Below are 16755 nucleotides of genomic sequence, written 5' to 3'. Positions count from 1 at the left end.
CTTTTTTCTCAAGAAGCTTCTGTAATTTCATTCCCAATTATTATATTATTGTAAGAACTGGCTCTCCAGTGGCACAATGGGTCATTTCAACCTCTCGTATAAAGCAGCTTCTAATTTTTTTGTGGATGAAAGAACTGGTTACTGATTAGAGTTGGATGGACTATGTGAGTATCCTAGATCTTTTTTTTTGTTGTTTTTTGACTATTACAAAAGCTTATTTAACAAAAAAGTTCAATATGAAAATGTACACAACCCAATTTTTACATTTAGTAAAACAGGTGCTGTGGAGAAGCATTTGATTTCTCTGGGGAGCACAGAAGTTGTTTATACTTCTGCCAAGGTTTATAACATGATGATTCTATTTCCTCATAATACCACTATTCCAGTATTGTCCTGTTGTCCACTAACTGCCATCCCCACACATTCATCTATCGCAAGATTCATAAAGGGATTGAGTCCCTGCAGTAGTCTTGGACATGGCTGCCACCATTTAATTTCAATGATAACTTCTTGTCCATGAATTTTGTCAGCTTGGGAGAGCGAGCTTTGCTCAGTGTCTACTCAGAGAGCTCAAAGATGCCTTGAAACAGAATTCGTGGCCTCCCTTCTACTCCCACAGTAGGCCTGGCATTTTCTCTCAATCTTTAATTGTGGTGAAATAGCATTGTAATTATTTTCCAACTTTAGAATTATATCCCTCTTTTACTTTCTACTTCCATCCTGCCACTAAGCATTTTTTCCCCCTGGAAACTCTCCTGACTCTCCTGCTTCCTTTTCACTCCCACAATGATCCCATCATAATCCATGGCCATCTTAGATCCACAGTGCCTCATCTGCCTCCTTCTGGCTTCTGAGTTTCTGGTCTTTATTTTAATGCATCCTACATATAGCAGCATGGATACTTTTTCTGCTTTTATTTGGTTTAGACCACTCCCATTCTAAGAAACCCAGAATAATTCTAAATTACCTCTTGAATAAAATTAAACCTCCTAATTATATACTCTAACGTCCTCAGCCTGTAAGCGCCTCCACTTAATGGCTCCCTTGCCTGCCCCACTCCACTTGGACATCCCACTTCAGCTACATGAGCCCATTTGCACTTCCCACGTGGAGTGCACATTTATACCCACCTACTAACCCATGAGCCTTTGAACATCCCACCTCTCCCGTTCAGAATTCCTCCCCTCTTCATTTTACCGGGAAAATCATTGGTTTGACTTTGTTTAACTCGATGTTTCTCAAATTTATTTTACTGCAGAATAATTTTGCTTACAACATAGCTATTGAAACTATAGCTTCTGTCTATTCTTTGCTCCTCCAGGTCCACCCTCCCCAAACCCTCCTCTGCTCTGCTGTGTGTCCATGAGGGAGTCCAACCTGTACGAACCACATCACCAGGTCCTTCTTGACCTCTGTCATGGTCAGTTTTATGCATCACCTTGGCTGTGCCATATTGCCCACTTACTTAATTAAACACAAATCTAGGTGTTGCTGTGAAGATATTTTGTAGTTGTGGCTAACACCTACAATCAGTACACTTTAAGTAAAGCGGATTACTCTCCTTAATGATTGCTTTCATCCAGTCAGTTGAAGGCCTTAAAGGCAAAACCTGAGGTTTCCCAAAGAAGTTCTAGTTCAAGATTACAATATTTAACCACCCTGATTGCATGAGCTAATTTCTTAAAATTAATTTCTGTCCTCTCCCCCGATATAGGTTCTGTTTTTCTGGAAAACCCTGACTAATACACCCTTTAACTTCTGAGTTGGTTTGGCCAGTGAGGCCTATTCACAGGTGATTAGAGGGAAGAAGGAGACTGGGGCTAGCATATTGATTCCCTGGGTCACTCTCTGCTGGGTCGCTTATAGTTGGCTGTGTCTGTGGACAGAAATCCCAGCTCTGGAACCTTCTCTCTCTGATTCTTTTCTTCTTCTTCTTTAAAACATTTTTAAAAATGTTTATTCATTTATTTGGAGAGAGAGAGAGAAAGAGCTTGAGCAGGGGAGGGGCAGAGAGAGAGAATCCCAAAGAGGCTCCACGCTGTCAGCACAGAGCCCATGCAGGGCTCAAACCCATGAACCATGAGATCACGACCTGAGCTGAAATCGAGTCCGATGCTTAAGTGACTGAGCCACCCAGGCACCTCTGATTCTTTTCTTCTTAGTTCTGGGTTCAGTAAACCACCCCACCCTCTATCCTCTTTCTCCTTGGGGCCTAAGGATGGTCACAGCTCCTTGCTGTTACTAGACCTGGGGTCCCGCACTATCTTCTGTGGTTTCCCTGTACTCTGTCTTTATGTTTGTGAATAGCCCATTGTAAAAATTTCCCCCAGTTGCCCAATTTGAATGTATCATTTGTTTCCTGACATGACCTTGACTGATACAATATCTCATGGAATTAGTGTCCCAAGAAACATACTTTGGGAACCTATGCTTCAACTTCAACCTTTCTCTTATTAGGGCAACAAAGCTGTAGGGTTCACTGTTTCCCAAAACAGTCTAGGAGAAGACAGGACAGACTTCATAGAAAAAGAGATTTGCGGGTTAATAGTTGAACTACAGGTAAGTTTAATTCAGCTGGAGAGAGGGTGGACATGGCAACAGAGAGTGAAAACTTCAATTTGTGGACTAGACAGTTATAAAATGCTTCTGCACATTTTATCTCATTTGATCCTCTCCGCAATCCTGTGAGGGAGGCAATTATCCTGTGTCATAGATAATCAAGGAGATGAGCAAATGAGCAAGGTGTGTTCAGGGGTACAGGAGACATTTGTCTGATTAAAGTGGAGAGTTCTTGGTGAGAAGTAGGGAGGAATAAGGTTTCCATAGGTCAGGCAGGGCCAAATTATGTGTGATCCTGAGGCTGGAGGTGATTAGTTGGATTTGATGCAAGAGGCTGTGGAGAGCTTTTGAAGAATTCTTTGAAAATTTTTAATTTACTTTATAAATAATACATGTTCACAGTAGAATATTTAGTAATATAAAGTATAAAGAAGAAAACAAACATCACCCATAATTTTAGCATCAAGTGATACCCTGTTTGTGCTTCTAAAACTTGAGATCAATCAGCGTTCATACTATTGTGCCCTGTTTTATTCATCTGACGCAGTTTCTCAACTGTGGCACACTGACATTGGGCAGGATAATTCTTTGTTGCTGGGGGAGAGGGTCGCCTGCGTATTATACAATGTCTAACAACATTCCTGGCCCGTACCCACTGGATGCCAGTAGCACCTCCTCCTCGTCCAAGCTGTGACAACCAAAAGTGTCTTCCAGACATTGCTGAATGTCCGTTGGTAGGCAGAATAATTCCCAGTTGAGAATCTGTGGTCTAACTTTATATTGTGAACATTTTGTCCCATATCATTAACAATCACTGAAAAATCTCTGTGACAGATGCAACATACTTTATTTACTCATGGCTTTTTTTGTTGAATGTTTAGTCTGTTGTATATATATATTACCATCATGAATAACACCATGAATGAGTATCCTTTCACATAAATCTTTAGTTGGATCTCTGCTTATCTCCTTCGGACCAATTCCTGGAAGTGTATTTCTGAGTAAAAGGGCATGAACATTTCAGGGCTCCTGCTACGTTTTTCTGAAAAAGTGACTTCCAGAATGATTTGTACAGATATCTACGTCTGCTAACCAGTGACGCATGAGTGTTCCCATTTTACCAGCCTTCGTAAGCACCGAGGATTGCTCTTAGAAACACTCTTGCTATGTTGTTGAAAAAATGATATCCTGATCTTCTGATCTTCTGTTTTGTCTTTTTTGATCTTCAGTAAAGTTTTCTCATGTGTTGCTTAGAAGTCTGTTTACTTCCTCTAAACTTGTAAATTGTTGAGTGTTTTAAGCATTATGAGGGCAGTGTTTAGAAAAACACCTGGTGGCCTGTGTTTAGGGGGAATGTACTGATTTTAGCTTCTTTTTCTCAGGTGACTTGCTTTTCTAATTTTCAGCTCAGATTCAGTTTCTTGACTATGTCAGAAAGTCATTTTCTTTGTGAAGAAAATCTAACTCTTTCTTCAACTTTAAAGAAGCATGGAAAGTAAGAAAGAAAATAAAAGGACTTGCAAATAGACTTTTCAATTTTCTTGTTTACAACCTCAAAGTCACCCTTTATGTAGCTGAGTCTGCCAGTGTTTTCTCATTAGTATTATAAAGTCGATTGTTATTCACTGTTGTGCTCTCCTGGGGATGTCAAACTAGAACTGGAATCTAGTCCAACTCTGCTGCCAGCTACTTCTGTAATCTTGGGCAAACTGCTTCATCTTTCTCAACCTAACTCTCCTCATTTATAAAATAATGTGAGAGAAGATGATCTTTCAGGGCCTTTAGAATTCTATAAATGTGTGTTCACATGACGAGAAGAAAAGAAATAACAGCAACAACTTGGGACCCTGGAGTCTTGTTCTGGAAGGGGAAGGAGAAGGGATGCAATTCTAAAATAATATACATATTTTACAATGGCAAAATGCAACACTTGTATTTGTATTTCAGCTATTAATGAACCTTAATTCTTCTTCTTCTTCTTCTTCTTTTTTTTTTTTACAATTCTGCACCCCTTTTGTTCATCAACTGGGAATTTTCCCCATGTACAAAATGTTACAAGGGCAGAAGTAGAATGTGAGTGTTTACATAGGTTGTTCTTGAAACAGGAAGTCACAAAATTCGCTTTGCCAATGCTATAATATTTATAATTGTTATATATACCTGTTATAACAAAACATAAGTAAATATGTGAAATATAATAAATATATATTATATATACATATATATCCATCTATCTCTGTCTATCCATCCATCCATCCATCCATCTATATATCTGCTTATCGAGTGTCTTCTCCACTGGAATGGAAGTTCCATGAGAGAAGAGATTTTGTCTGTCTTGTCCATCATAGGATCCTCTCAGCACCTAAGATAGTGCCCAGCACATGGTGTCTGTTCAATAGGTAAGTAAGGAATGGATGCATAAATGAATACATGAAGATGTATATTTATCAAGAAGACGAGAGATAAATGTTGGTGTGGCTGTGGAGAAAAGAGAACCCTCATGCTCTGTTGGTGGGAATGGAAACTGATGTAGCCACTATGGGAAGCAGTATGGAGACTCCTCGAAAAATTAAGAATAAAACTGCCACAGGATCCAATGATCTCACTTCTGGGTATATATCCAGAGGAAAGGAGATCGCTATTTCAAAGAGATATCTGCACCCCCATGTTCGTTGTCAAACTATGGAAACAACCTAGGTGTCCATTGATGGATAAATGGATATAGAAACTGTGGTATATATATAAATATATATAGAGTGGAATATGCACAAACCCCCACACACATACACACAATGGTATATTATTCAGCCATGAAAAAGAAGAAAGTCCTGCAATTTGCAACAATATGGATGAAACTAGAGAACATTATGCTAAGTGAAACAAATCAGACACAGAAAGACAAATACTATATGGTATTGCTTAGATGTGAAATCTGGAAAAAAAAAAAGTTGAACTCATAGAAACAATAGAATGGTGGTTGCCATGGGCTGGGGCATGGGGGAATTGAGTCAATGGGTACACACTTTCAATTATAAGAGGAATAAATGCTGAGTATCTAATGTACAGCATGGTGACTATCGTTACTAATTCTGTATTATATACTTGAAATCTACCGAGGGCAGATCTTAAGTGTTTTCTCAAGAAAAGAAAAGAGGAAAAAGTAACCATGTGAGGTGGTAGCTGTGTTAATTAACTTGATCGTGGTAATCATTTGACAATGTATATATATATATCAAATCACTTTAAATATATTACAACTTTATTTGTCAATTATACCTCAATAAAACTAAAAATAATGAAATAATGAATAATAATAAAAATAACTGGATATCTCTGCAGCATACAAATATAACTCATGAATACAACTTACAGTCCCAAGAGTTCTCTACTTGTAGTTTTGTGTCCATGGAGCTTGAACCCTAGTCATATTTCTCAAAATGTGCCTTCTGTAGAGGAACTCCTGCATATGTAGCTATTTTTTAAGTTAACTAAGAAGATGAAATCAGTCATATTTGGGAATGATTGACTGATGGAATGAACAGAGAAATGAAAACAATGAAGGAACAAATAAGCTAATACACAGGTAAAATGAACTTGGCTAAAAAATTAATTAAATTTAAATTAAAAATTTTTAGGGGCACCTGGGTGGCTCAGTCGGTTGAGCGTCCGACTTCAGCTCAGGTCATGATCTCACAGTTTGTGGGTTCCAGCCCCACTTCAGGCTCTGTGCTGATAGCTCAGAGCCTGGAGCCTGCTTTGGATTCTGTGCCTCCCTCTCTTTCTGCCCCTCCCCCACTCATACTGTGTCTCTCTCTGTCTGCCAAAAATGAATAAACATTAAAAAATTTAAAATTAAAAATTTTTATTTATTTAAGTAATCTCTACGCCCAATGCAGGGCTCGAACTCACGACCCTAAGATCAAGAGTCAGATCCTCCTCCAACTGAGCCCGTCAGGTGCTCCTAAAAAGTTAATTAGAAAAAACCCAGTTTGGATTGTTTGATTTTCCTTTGCCATCATTTAAATGTGTTTATGTAGACAATATTTTGGGAAGGAGCTCTACCAATATGGTTTTTATTAGGATAGAAATTCATGAAAACAGATGCTATCAACTTTTTTTTTTTTACCACTTAGGATGTAGATTAATACAGGTTCACAAATGGATTAAAAAGAAAGATGATGAAACTACAGATGCAGGCGGATCTCTGTCTTTGTCTCTGTCTGTATCATCTACATCTATATTTCTGTGTGTATGAGTATGTCTATGTATATTCTACATCTATATCTATATCATCTATTTTCATATCTATGTCTTCAGGTATAGATAGAGGGAGCCTCATTCAGGACTGCAAAATAGTGAGAGCCTTTGAGCTCCGTTTGCAGCCTCACTTATAAAATGAGAATGGAAATTTTGTCAAAGATGGTGAAGGAATAGCTATGATTGCAGTAATTGCAAGGCATTTGCAAAATACAAATAAGTTTTGTGAAATTATCGTTGCAGTAGCAAGCAGTTTCAAATTTATGTTGGAAAGCTCCTTTTGCTATGAAGTTGTAGACAAGCAGTTTGAAAGAGCACCAGCTTTCGGCTATGTAATTATGTGTAAAATTTGTTCCAGAAATTCAGCAAGGCTGGGGCATAGAACTGTAAGTTTTCCAAATTGTTTTCAAATGGGCAGTAGAGGTGTGTGGGCAGTCAGATATGCAAAAGTAGTAACATAAAGGAGAATCGATTTGAAGCACACATTCTCTTCAGAGACAAACTCCTTCAGCCCTTAAACAAGTTATGTTACTACTTAAAAATGAATTACCATTTCCCATAGTAATTGATGGCAATTTGTAGCATTTAGCAAGCACTTACAATGTGCATTTGGTAGTGAGCTTATACTTGAAGATTTATTCCTCAAAATTATACTTTAAGATTTATTCCTCAAAAAGCTTTCATTCAGCGTCTTTTGAGGTTCTAATGACTACAGCAACTATGTTTATTTTGTGGCAGAGACTAGTGGATTGTTCACCATACTTGTTTTCTTTCCTCCTAGACACAGAGCTGGACTACATTTTCCAGCTTCTCTTGAAGGTAGGTATGGTTATGTGTGACTGAGCCCTGGCCATTGGAAAGTAGGTGGAAACTGTGTGGGTCACTTTCAAGCTTGACTCATTATGATTTCCCACATGATCTTTTACTCTAAGGTGGCAAAGTATTTGTCAGTCCAAGTCCCTGGGATACTCTGTGGAGCAGAGACCCAACCCACATCCCCAACCTCTAGGTCACTGGGCTTTATTTGAGAGAGAAATTGGCTTTGATTGTTTAAACCACTGAGTTTCAGGGCATCTAGCATTACCATAACTAACGTATAGGATAGAGAATGGAAACATTCTAGAACAGAAGCAACAGAAACACATAAATAATCATTACAGTTATAAAAATAGAAACAACAAAAGTATGAAGTCATGCTTGACTTTTCCCATTGTAACTATTTGGGCCAGTTCATTTTCAGAATATTATGTAGCAGCTGCCTACATGATGGGGAATAATTGAAGTGGGGCCTTAATAGGAATTAACAAAAATAGTGACCAATATGAATGTAAAAAATTTGAGTTCAAAAATTACACGAAAATGGATGCCTGGCTGGCTCAGTTGGTGGAGCATGCGACTCTTGATCTTGGGGTTGTAGGTTTGAGCCCCACGTTGGGTGTAGAGATTACTTAAAAATAAGATCTTTAAAAAATAAAAACCAACAATTACATGGGAAGAAATGAAAATGAAAACACAGCGATCCAAGATCTTTGGGATGCAACAGAAGTGATTCTATGAAGGAAGTTTATAGCAATATAGGCCTACCTTAAGAAGCAAGGAAAATATCAAAGAAACAACCTAAACTTAAACCTAAAGAAGCTAGAAAAACAAAAAGCCTAAAGCCAGCCGAAGGAAGGAAATAATAAAGATTAGAGCAGAAATAAATGATATAGAAACAAAAAAATAATAGAACAGATCAATGAAACCAGGAGCTGATTCTTTGAGAAGATCAACAAAATTGATAAACGACTAGTCAGACTCATCAAAAAGCAAAACACAAAAAACAAAAAGAGAGAAAGACCCAAATAAAATAACAAATGAAAGAGAAGAAATAGCAACCACACTACAGAAATACAAACAATTTAAAGAGAATATTATGAAAAATTATATGCTAACAAATTGGACAACTTAGAAAAAATGGACAAATTCCTAGAAACATAACCTCCCAAAACGGAATCAGGAAGAAATAGAAAAATCAAACAAACTGATTACCAACAATGAAATTGAATCCATCATCAAAAAACTGCCAACAAACAGAAGTCCAGGACCAGATGGCTTCACAGGCAAATTCTAGCAAACATTTAAAGAACAGTTAATACATATTCTCAAGTTTTTTCAAAAAATGGAAGAGGAAGGAAAACTTCTAAATTCATTCTTTGAGGCAGTATCACCCTAACACCAAAACCAGATAAAGACACCACAAAAAGAGCCTACAGGCCAATATTTCTGATGAATGTAGATGCAAAAATCCTCAACAAAATACTAGCAAACCAAATCCAACAATACATTAAAAAAATCATACACCACAATCAAGTGAGATTTATTGCTGGGATGCAAGGGTGGTTCAGTATTCACAAATCAATGTGATACATCACATCAATAACAGAAAGGATAAAAACCATGTGATCATTTCAATAGATGCAGGAAAAATATTAGACAAAGTACAACATCAATTCATGATAAAACCCCTCAACAAAGTAGGTCTAGAAGGAACATACCTCAATATATTAAAGGCTTTATATGAAAAACCCACAGCTAACATCATACTCAATGATGAAAAACTGAGAACTTTTCTCCTAAGCCCAGGAACAAGACCAGGATGTCCACTCTGACCACTTTTATTCAACATAGTACTGGAAGTCCTAACCACAGCAATCAGACAAGAAAAAGAAATGAAGGCTTCTAAATTGGTAAAGAAGAAGTAAAACTTTCATTGCAGATGGCATGGTATTATATATAGAAAACCCTAAAGACTCCACACACACACACACACACAAAAACCTATTAGAATTGATAAATCAATTTAGTAAAGTCACAGGGTACAAAATCAGTGTATAGAAATCTGTTGCATTCCTATACATTAATAATGAAGCAGCACAAAGTGAAATTAAGAAAACAGTCCCATTTACAATTGCACCCAAACCAGTAAAATATCTAGGAATAAACTTAAGCAAAGAGGTGAAAGACCTATACTCTCAAACTATAAAACACTGATGAAAGAAATTCAAGATGATTCAAAGAAATGGAAAGACATTCCATGCTTATGAGTTGGAAGAACAAATATTGTTAAAATGTCTATACTACCCAAAGCAATCTACACATTTAATGCAATCCTTGTCAAAATACCAACAACATTTTTCACAAAACTAGAACAATCCTAAAATTTGTATGGAACCACAAAAGACCCTGAGTAGCCAAGCAATCTTGAAAAAGAAGAATAAAACTAGTGGTATCACAATTCCAGTCTTCAAGTTATATTACAAAGCTATAGTAATCAAAATAGTATGGTACTGGCATAAAAATAGACACATAGATTAATGGAACAGAATAGAAAACCCAGAAATAAGCCCACAATTATATGGTCAAATAATCTTCAACAAAGGAGGAAAGAATATACAATGAGAAAAAGACAGTCTCTTCAACAAATGGTGTTGGGGAAATGGGACAGCTACATGCAAAAGAATGATACTGGACCATTTTTGTACACTATACACAAAAATAAACTAAAAATGATTTTTTTTTTTAATTTTTTTTTTCAACGTTTTTTATTTATTTTTGGGACAGAGAGAGAGACAGAGCATGAACGGGGGAGGGGCAGAGAGAGAGGGAGACACAGAATCGGAAGCAGGCTCCAGGCTCTGAGCCATCAGCCCAGAGCCTGACGCGGGGCTCGAACTCACGGACCGCGAGATCGTGACCTGGCTGAAGTCGGACGCTCAACCGACTGCGCCACCCAGGCGCCCCTAAACTAAAAATGATTTAAAGACCTAAGTGTGAGACCTGAAACCATAAAATTCATAGAAGAGAGCACAGGCAACAATTTCTCTGGCATTGGTTATAGCAACATTTTTTTTTAGATATGTCTCCTGAGGCAAGGGAAATAAAAGCAAAAATAAACTACTGGGATTACATCAAAATAAAATGCTTCTATACAGCAAAGGAGACAATCAACAAAACTAAAAGGCAGCCTACTGAATAGGAAAAAGTATTTGCAAATGATATATCCAATAAGTGGTCGGTATCTAAAATATATAGAGAACTTATAGAGCTCAGCATCCAAAAACACATAATCCAATTAAAAAGGTGTGTAGAATCTCCAAGGAAGACATCCATATGGCCAACAGACACATCACTCAACATCCCTCATCATCAGGGAAATGCACATCAAAACCACAATGACATGTCACTTGACACCTGTCAGAATGGCTAAAATAAAAAAAAAAGAAAAACACAAGAAACCCTGATGCACTCACTGTTGGTGGGAATGCAAACTGATGCAGCCACTGTGGAAAACAGTATGGAGTTTCCTCAAAAAGTTAAAAATAGAACTACTCTACTGCACTACTGGGCATTCACCCAAAAATTACAAAAACCTAATTCAAAGGGATACACGCACCCATATGTTTATGGCAGCATTATTTACCATAGCCAAATTATGGAAGCAGCTGAAGTGTCCATTGATAGATGAATGGATAAAGAAGTGGGGTGTGTGTGTGTGTGTGTGTGTGTGTGTGTGTGTGTGTGTGATGGAGTATTATTCAGGCATAAAAAATGAAACCTCGCCATTTGCAACAACATGGATGGAGCTAGAGAGTATAATGCTAAACGAAATAAGTCAGTCAGAGAAAGGCAAATACTGTATGATTTCACTTGTATGTGGAATTTAAGAAACAAAACCTATGAGCACAAGGGGAAAAAGAGACAAACCAAGAAACAGATTCTTAGAAAAAACTAATGGTTCGGACTTCAAGCTGTATTACAAAGCTGTAATCATCAAGACAGTATGGTACTCGCACAAGAACAGACACTCAGATCAATGGAACAGAATAGAGAACCGAGAAATGGACCCACAAAAGTATGGCCAACTCATCTTTCACAAAGCAGGAAACAATATCCAATGGAATAAAGACAGTCTCTTCAAGTGGTGCTGGGAAAACTGGACAGCGACATGCAGAGAAATGAACCTGGATCACTTTCTTACACCATATACAAAAATAAGCTCAAAATGGATGAAAGACCTAAATAAATGTAAGACAGGAAGCCATCAAAATCCTCGAGGAGAAAGCAGACAAAAACCTCTTTGACCTCAGCCACAGCAACTTCTTACTCAACATGTCTCTGGAGGCAAGGGAAACAAAAACAAAAATGAACTACTGGGACCTCATCAAAATAAAAAGCTTCTGCACAGTGAAGGAAACAATCAACAAAACCAAAAGGCAACTGACAGAATGGGAGAAGATATTTGCAAATGGCATATCAGATAAAGGGTTAGTTTCCAAAATCTATAAAGAACATCAACACCCAAAAAAACAAATAATCCAGTGAAGAAATGGGCTAAAGACATGAACAGACACATCTCCAAAAAGACATCCGATGGCCAACAGACAACATGAAATGATGCTCAACATCACTCATCATCAGGGAAATACAAATCAAAACCACAATGAGATACCATCTCACACCTGTCAGAATGGCTAACATTAACAACTCAGGCAACAACTGATGTTGGCGAGGATGCAGAGAAAGAGGATCTCTTTTGCACTGCTGGTGGGAATGCAAACTGGTGCAGCCACTCTGGAAAACAGTGTGGAGGTTCCTCAAAAAATTAAAAATAGAACTACCCTACGACCCAGCAATTGCACTACTAGGTATTTATCCAAGGGATACAGGCATGCTGTTTTGAAGGGATACATGCATCCCAATGTTTATAGCAGCACTATCAATAGCTAAAGTATGGAAAGAGCCCAAATGTCCATTGATGGATGAATGGATAAAGAAGATGTGATATATATATATATATATATATATATATATATATATATACACACACACATACACACACACACACACACACGCACGCACACACACACGTTGGAGTATTACTCAGCAATCAAAAAGAATGAAATCTTGCCATTTGCAACTATGTGGAAGGAACTAGAGGATATTATGCTAAGCGAAATTATTCAGTCAGAGAAAGACAAATATTGTATGACTTCACTCATATGAGGACTTGAAGATACAAAACAGATGAACATAAGGGAAGGGAAGCAAAAATAATATAAAAACAGGGAGGGGGACAAAAACATAAGAGACTTAAATATGGAGAACAAACAGAGAGTTACTGGAAGGGGTATGGGCGGGGATGGGCTAAATGGGTAAGGGGCATTAAGGAATCTACCCTGAAATCATTGTTGCACTATATGCTAACTAACTTGGATGTAAATTTAAAAAATAAAAATTTAAAAAAAAAAAGAAAAAGAAAAACCTAATGGTTACCAGAGTGGAGGTGGAGGAGGGGAAATGGGTGAAATAGGTGATGAGGATCAAAGGTGCACTTACCTTGATGTGCACTGAGTAATTGTTGAATCAGTATATTGTATACTTGAAACTAATATAACACTGTATGTTAACTATACTGAAATTAAAAAACTTAAAAAAAAAGAAAAAATTCATTGTAAAACTGTTAATGGAGAAGAAGAATACTTTGGCATTTATACTTCAGTGACAATTATTTATTTATTTATTTATTTATTTATTTAACCTATTGTGGTAACTTACTAAAGGTGGTGATGATGGGGAGAGGGAAGAGAAAGAAGAGGAAATAACTAGCTATTGGCTTTCTCTCACTGGCTTTTGTGGTTCAGGACTTGATCCAAATAAGGTTAAGTGGGTCACGCTGTGTGTGACCACTTGGTAAAGGGGCACTGTGCTAGCCTAGTGCAAATATCCTTAGCAACCTTTACAAGAGGAGTCTTGAGTACAAGGTACTCTGGGGTAAGAAACCTTAATTGAGCATCATTAAAATGAAGCACAGGCAAAGGTGTAATAAAGACCTTTCGTGCTGAGTGAAATCTTTTCTGCCCCTGTTGTGATAGCTTTAGACCTTCTCTTGTTTTGGAGTGCCTGGGTGGCTCAGTTGGTTGACCATCCAACTCTTGATTTTGGACCAGGTCATGATCTTGCGGTTCGGTTTGTGGGGTTGAGCCCTGCATTGGGCTCTACACTCACAGTGCAGAGCCTGCTTGGGATTCTCTCTCCCTCTCTCTTTCTGCCCCTCTCCATGGTTCATGCTCTGTCTCTCTCAAAATAAATAAATAAACTTAAAACAAACCTTCTCCTATTTTAACCATTTAAAAAAATTGAAGTGTAGTTGACACACAATGTTACCTTAGTTTCAGGTGTACAACATAGTGATTCAACGTCTCTATATGTTATGCAATGCTTATGACAAATGTAGCTACCATGTATCACCATACAATGCTATTACAATACCAATGACTATATTTTCTAGCTGTTTCTTTCTTCCTTGTGCCTTGTGCATTCCACAAATGGAAGCCTGTACCTCCCATTCCTCTTCATCTGTTTTGCCCATCCCTCCCATCCACCTCCCCTCTGGAAACCATCAGTTTGTTCTCTGTGTTTATGAGTCTGTTTCTGCTGTTTTTGTTTTATCTTTTAGATTCCACATATGAGTGAAATAGTATGGTATTTGTCTTTCTCTGTTTGATCTATTTCACTTAGCATAATACCTTCTAGGTCTTTCCATGTTTTTACAAATGGGAAGATCTCATTCTTTTTTATGTATATATGCATACACATATACCACATCTTGTTTACCCATTTATCTGTTGATGGACACTTTGGTTGCTTCCATATCTAGGGTATTGTAAATAATGGTGCAACAAACATAGGAGTGCATTTATCTCATCAAATTAGTGATTTTATTTTCTTTGGGTAAATTCCCAGTTGTGGAATGGGATTACGTGGTATTTCTAAGTTTCTGAGGGACCTCCATATTGTTTTCCACAGTGGCTGTACCAATTTACATCCCCACCAACAGTACTCAAGAGTTCCTTTTTCTCCACATTCTTGCCAAGGCTTATTATTGTCTTTTTTAAAAAGTGGGCTCCATGCCCAATGTGAGGCTTGAACTCATGATCCTGAGATTAAGAGTTGCATGCTCTACTGAGTGAGCTAGCCAGATGCCCCTATTATTGTCTTTTTGATAGTAGCGATTTGATAGGTGTGAGGTGATATCTCATTGTGGTGTTGATTTGCATTTTCCTAATGATGAGTGATGTTGAGTATCTTGTCATGTGTCTTTTGGCCATCTGAATGTTTTCTTTGGAAAAATGTCTATTCAGGTCCTCTGGCCATTTAAAAAAAATTTTTTTTTTAACATTTATGTATTTTTTTTTTTAATTTTTTTTTCAACGTTTTTTATTTATTTTTGGGACAGAGAGAGACAGAGCATGAACGGGGGAGGGGCAGAGAGAGAGGGAGACACAGAATCCGAAACAGGCTCCAGGCTCTGAGCCATCAGCCCAGAGCCTGACGCGGGGCTCGAACTCACGGACCACGAGATCGTGACCTGGCTGAAGTCGGACCCTTAACCGACTGCGCCACCCAGGCGCCCCACGTTTATGTATTTTTGAGAGAGAGACAGAGTGTGAGCTGGGAGGGTCAGAGAGAGAAGGAGACATAGAATCTGAAGCAGGCCCCAGGCTCTGAGCTGTCAGCACAGGGCCCAACGTGGGACTCAAACTCATGAAAGGTGAGGTCATGACCTGAGCCAAATTTGGATGCTCAACTGATCGAGCCACCCCGGTGCCCCTCTGCCCATTTTTAAAATTAGAATGTTTTTTCCTGTGTGTGTGTTGAGTTGCAGAAGATTTTTATGTATTTTGGACATTAACCCTTTATTGGATATATCATTTACAAATATATTCTACCATTCAGTAGGTTGATCTTTTGTTTTATTGATGGTTTTCTTTGTGCAAAAGCTTTTAATTTTGGTATAGTCCCAATAGTTTACTTTTGCTTTTGTTTCCTTTATGTTAGGATACATATCTAGAAAAATGTTGCTAAGGCCAACATCAGAAAGATTATTGCCCATGATTTCTTCTAGGATTTTTATGGTTTCAGGTCTCACATTTAGGTTTTAATCCATTTTGAATTTATTTTTGTGTATGGTGTACGAAAGTGGTCCAGTTTCATTCTTTTGCATGTAGCTGTCCAGTTTTCCCAGCACCATTTATTGAAGGGACTGTTTTTTTCCCCGTTGTATATTCTTGCCTTCTTTGTCATTGAATAATTGGCTATAGAAGTATGGCTTTATTTCTGGGTTTTCTATTCTGTTCTATTGATCTAGCTGGGTTTTTTTTTTTTTTTTTTTTTTTTTTTTGTGCCAGTGCCATACTATTTTGATACTGTAACTTTGTACTACATCTTGAAATCTGGGATTGTGGTACCTCCAGTTTTGTTCTTCTTTCTCAAGATTGCTTTGGCTATTCGGAGTCTTTTGTGGTTCCATAGTATTACTTGTTCTAGTTCTGTTAAAAGTGCTATTGGTATTTTGTTTAGGATTATATGAGACCTGTAAATTGCTTTGGATAGTATGGAAATTTTGACGGTATTCTTTAGATTCATGAGCACGGACTGTCTTTCCATTTGTTCGTGTCATCTTCAGTTTCTTTCATCAATGTTTTATGGGTTTCAGGGTATAGGTCTTTCACCTCCTTGGTTCAGTTTATTCCTGGGTATTTTGTTCTTTTTGTTGCAATTGTAAATGAGATTGTTTTCTTAATTTCTCTTTCTGCTCCTTAAAACAACTTTTTTTTAATGTTTATTTTTGAGAGAGATAGAGAGAGAGAGAGAGAGAGAGAGACAGCATGAGTGGGGGAGGGGTAGAGAGAGATGGAGACACAGAATCTGAAATAGGCTTCAGGCTCTGAGCTGTCAGCACAGAGCCTGATCCAGGGCTTATGAGCTGTGAGATCATGACCTGAGCCAAAGTCGGACACTTAACCAACTGAGCCACCCAGGCAACCCTGCTACTTCTTTATTAGTGTATAGAAATGCAGCAGATTTCTGTGTGACAATTTTGTGTCTTGCAGGTTT

The 16755-nt window shown here is 37.8% G+C and overlaps 1 pseudogene; it reads right to left on the bottom strand.

The window, feature by feature from the left end:
* Nucleotides 1-342: 342 nt before the first annotated feature.
* On the bottom strand, nt 343-518 carry LOC131502195 (small nuclear ribonucleoprotein G-like; annotated as a pseudogene).
* Between the last annotated feature and the right edge of the window lie 16237 nt (nt 519-16755).

Source organism: Neofelis nebulosa, chromosome X (assembly GCF_028018385.1).
Source record: "Neofelis nebulosa isolate mNeoNeb1 chromosome X, mNeoNeb1.pri, whole genome shotgun sequence".
Lineage (NCBI taxonomy): Eukaryota > Metazoa > Chordata > Mammalia > Carnivora > Felidae > Neofelis > Neofelis nebulosa.
This window is presented reverse-complemented; position numbering and strand designations above follow the sequence as displayed.